The sequence below is a fragment of the Castor canadensis genome, chromosome 14 (genome assembly GCF_047511655.1).
Source record: "Castor canadensis chromosome 14, mCasCan1.hap1v2, whole genome shotgun sequence".
In the NCBI taxonomy this organism is placed as follows: Eukaryota; Metazoa; Chordata; class Mammalia; order Rodentia; family Castoridae; genus Castor; species Castor canadensis.
Window position 1 is genome coordinate 17,988,166 of NC_133399.1, and position 4,807 is coordinate 17,992,972.

General features: G+C 36.9%; 1 pseudogene; it reads right to left on the reverse strand.

Annotated features, from left to right (window-relative positions):
- Positions 1-2,513: 2,513 nt before the first annotated feature.
- LOC141416124 (olfactory receptor 7A10-like) lies at positions 2,514-3,449 on the reverse strand (annotated as a pseudogene).
- Between the last annotated feature and the right edge of the window lie 1,358 nt (positions 3,450-4,807).

A 4,807-nucleotide genomic window follows, 5' to 3' on the forward strand; every position in this document is an offset into this window, starting at 1 on the left:
CCTTTGTACTCAGAAATGAATTCAAATTTGCTTTCCACACTGGACACACTTCAAGGCATTGACAACAAAATGAAGTAACAACTGTGATTAAAATATTCCATTAGATCATTTTATGAGGTCTTATCCCACAAGAGCTACATGCATCACATGTTCTATTTCCCCTGTTCCTCACAGTAACACACTGATTATAGCTACTTACTATTATATATAAGAGCAAACGTTTATAAACACGATGAAGCTTGTGTGGATAAAAACGCATTTTGGAGCCAGACATAGAGACATATGCCAATAATCCCTGATCTTGGGAGGCTGAGGAAGGAAGATTCTGATTTAAAAGCCAGAGAAATTTCACATAAAAGCAGTCATGAAAAGGTGTAGATGATGTTTAGTTGACTGTAAAGAGTATATTGCACAGGATGGCAGATGATTGCTATTCATAAAATTGTCCCTTCAAAAGACAAAGCTGTAGTATTAAGAAATAAAATATATGGTGTCTAAAGGTAAAAAGACAATTTATTTGTACCAGTTATGCAGATGAGCTCCCCAAATATAAAAAGTGACAGGTGTTCATGTTAAGATTTGGTGCATCTTGAGTAGCCCTACTGCTGTTGTCACTAGCAATAATATGGTGAGGCTGCCATTCCCAAATTGGTAGGCCATTCTTTGTATATTTGAAACATAAATTGTATTTATTTGTGGTGTGCAGCATAAAGCTATGAAGTATATATACTTTATGGAATGGCTAAATATTGCTAATTAACATGTGCCTCACATGGTTATCATTCTGGCATATTCTCTATCGTGAACATCTCTGCACTTTCTTCATAGAACCCATCTTTGAGGTATCTATAGCCATGTCATCTTATTTCATTTTCTAACTTGTTTATCATAAGATTTTCCTTTTGTTTTCTCCAAACAATGAATGTCATTATTTCAAATTCCTCCATTTATGTAGCTTTCCCTTGGAGTCAATTGCTAATCAGAATTTGCTTGTGAGGACACTAGGTAGTGTGGACTCCAAGCTAAGTAAGAAATCAGAATACTGTTAATGCAATGACCCAATGAGCAATTATAATATACAAAGATGTGTTAAAACATACATCACTGGAAAGAGCCATTTATGTAGTGATGCATGAAGGGATAATTGTCCCAAGAGTGCTTTCTGCAATAAATGGTGTACAACACATGGCTATAGTTTATACTAAGAACAAAATCCAGTGTTTAGTTTGTCCACATAGGTGGTGTAGACAACATGATTACCTTTTACAATAAAAGTAGAAGAACTAATTTGGTCTGTTGTACAAGATTTGAGAAGTTATTGTTAAAAAATTCGTGTTGTCTCTTGGGGATATACCCAAAAGACTGTTACTCCAGAGGCACCTGCACATCCATGTTTATTGCGGCACTATTCACAATAGCCAAGTTATGGAAACAGCCAAGATGCCCCAGCACTGACGAATGGATTAAGAAAATGTGGTATCTATACACAATGGAATTTTATGCAGCCATGAAGAAGAACGAATTGTTATCATTCGCTGGTAAATGGATGGAATTGGAGAACATCATTCTGAGTGAGGTTAGCCTGGCCCAGAAGACCAAAAATCGTATGTTCTCCCTCATATGTGGACATTAGATCAAGGGCAAACACAACAAGGGGATTGGACTATGAGCACATGATAAAAGCAAGAGCACACAAGAAAGGGGTGAGGATAGGTAAGACACCTAAAAAACTAGCTGGCATTAGTTGCCCTTAACGCAGAGAAACTAAAGCAGATACCTTAAAGCAACTGAGGCCAATAGGAAAAGGGGAACAGGTACTAGAGAAAAGGTTAGATCAAAAAGAATTAACCTAGAAGGTAACACCCACGCACAGGAAATCAATGTGAGTCAATGCCCTGTATAGCTATCCTCATCTCAACCAGCAAAAACCCTTGTTCCTTCCTATTATTGCTTATACTCTGTCTACAACAAAATTAGAAATAAGGGCAAAATAGTTTCTGCTGGGTATTGAGGGGGGGTAGAGGGAGGGGGCGGAGTGGGTGGTAAGGGAGGGAGTGGGGGCAGGGGGAAGAAATGAACCAAGCCTTGTATGCACGTATGAATAATAAAAGAAAAATGAAAAAAAAAATTCATGTTGTACATTTTACTCTTTTGTCTAGCTGCCACCTATTTTGTTCCATTATAATGACATGCTACTAAGTCTTTGTTTCTTTCTAGAAAAAAGAATTTCATGTGCTCCAATGGTTAAATAGGAGGTTTAATTTTTCTAATCCAATTTTTAAAATAGCTGTTTTAAAAAATAAAATTGCAAGCCATTCTTAATATGAGAGAGGAGAGAGATAAGAAAGCTTAACACATGTGGTTGACCTTTCTTTACCCTTACTTTTATTAAAGAGAAGTTGATGTCAATAAAGTAGAAACAGCACAAGATAAATTTTGGCAATTTCAACTTCCACAATCTGATTAAATATTGCACTTTCTCACTGTGAGGTTGATTAAGTGCACTATTTGAGTCACAGAATAATTGGAAATTTCTTAAAGAGTGTTTTCAGAGCTCTCTTGATGTCCTTATTCCTCAGACTATAGATGAAGGAGTTAAGCATGGGGGTGACCACAGTATACATCACTGAAGCTGTTGAACTTGAGTGTAAATTTTGGGTTCCAGCAGCACTGAAGTACACTCCTAAAAGTGTAGAGTAAAATAAGGAGACAACTAAAAGGTGAGACACACAGGTGGAAAATGCTTTATATTTGCCCTGAGTTGATGAGATTTTATGTACAGATGAAACTATCTTAGAGTAAGAATAAAGGATGCCAGTGAGAGGGCCAACACCCAACAATCCAGCTGCAAAATTCATCATGACATTAATAACAAGAGTGTCAGAACAGGCAAGGTGGGCCAACTGGTTAGGCTCACAGAAAAAGTGTGGGATTTCCAACTGTGTACAGAAGGAAAGGCACAGTACCATTAAACTCTGTAAGAACGAATTCAGGGCACTTGTGATCCAGGACACCAACACCAGCAATACACATAGCTTGGGCTTCATGCTGACCTGGTAATGCAGTGGGTGACAGATAGCCACCAACTTATCATAGGCCATCATAGACAGGAGGAAGTTGTCCAAAACTACAAATAATGCAAAAAAAATCTGGATAATGCAGCCTTCATAAGTTATTGCCTTGCTGTGTGTCTCAATGTTCACCAGCATCTTTGGAACAGTGGTTGAAGTGAAGCAAATGTCTACAAATGACAGGTTGGAGAGGAAGAAATACATGGGTGTGTGCAGGTGGAAATCCACAATTGTAGCCAGAATAATGACTGCATTCTCAAGCACAGTGACCAGGAACATAAAAAGGAAAATCCCATACATGAGAAACTGTAGTCAGAGGTCTTCTGAAAATCCCAGAAGAAGAAATTCTGAAATGTGCGTATAATTTATTGATTCCATTGAGACTACCAGAAAGAGAAAGGGAACACAATTACTTTCCATATTAGATGTTCATTTAGTTGCCTCCTTGTGCCATCTCTGATTAAGGATTCCTGAGCCTTTATCTGTTGTTTCCTAAATATGTTGAGTATTCCACAGTTTTTTACACACAAGTCTTTCATGTACTTTAGAAATATAAATTCCAGCCATGTTTCTGACACTTTCTAGACAATAACTGTAGTGTGCTGACAAATCAAAGTCCCTACAGTCCACTTGTGAAAATAATATAAATAGATAAGGAAATTATCAAACAATATGACCTTGAAGAGGATGTGGAATGTGTTTGCATTAAAGATATAATGCATGCTGAGGACATAGACTTGAACATTATAGAATGTATACATTGTATACATTGACATTGCATCCCACAAATATCTACAGTTTTATGTATGTTTAAAAACACAGAAAATTATTATATGAAAATCAGATGGGACTAATTGCTATGAACCAAAAGAATGCAGGTAAGATGGAGAAGGGATGAATATACTTTTTATGTGGTTTAGGCAAGACAGATAAAAAGATGATATATGAACCAAAACTTCAAAGAACTATTTGAAACCACAAGGTTACCCGAGACATTTCTGTCTGGCAGGAAGAAGTAGCAGCGCAATGGCCATGAAGATGGGACCCTTTCCACATATCAGATTTCAGAAGAAAGCAATGGTGGTGACCAGAATATGTAAGAGAGAGGTGGCCTCTCTGTTACCACAGAAAATTAAAGCTTTTCAGATGCAGAGAGTTCTCCATTCTCATGGTGTTACTGTACTTTGTTTTAAGACACCTCTTGAATAATAGGTATACAGATAACTCACCTATGTAATGTGTAAAATCTTTGGAATTATACCTTTACAATCCCTGGTCACACCATCATCACAGTTAATATTACGAACATCCATTGCCACTCAGAGTGTCCTCATGTCCCTTTTGTCTTTTATTGATGATTCTGGTGGATGGAAACACCTTATATAAGATCCATCCATATAGAAAATTTTGTAGTGCACAATATAATAGAGTTAGTGCTAGGTACTCTGTTGTATGGGAGAATTAATCAACTCATACAAAAATAACTTCATACCCATCAAGAAAAACTCCACATATCCCCTCCCTTTCTCTTTTGATGTTACCATACTATTCGTGCATATGTGAATCTCACTACCTCAAATACCTAATGTACATTGAATCTGGCAGTATTTTGATTTCAAAGGCATCAGAGTGGACCCTTCCTTATTTCCTTCTTTGTGTAGCAATCAGGCATCTGTATTATAAGAATCATGATTTGGTTAGACAAGGACTCTACAAGAAAAAAAAATGTTGTAAGT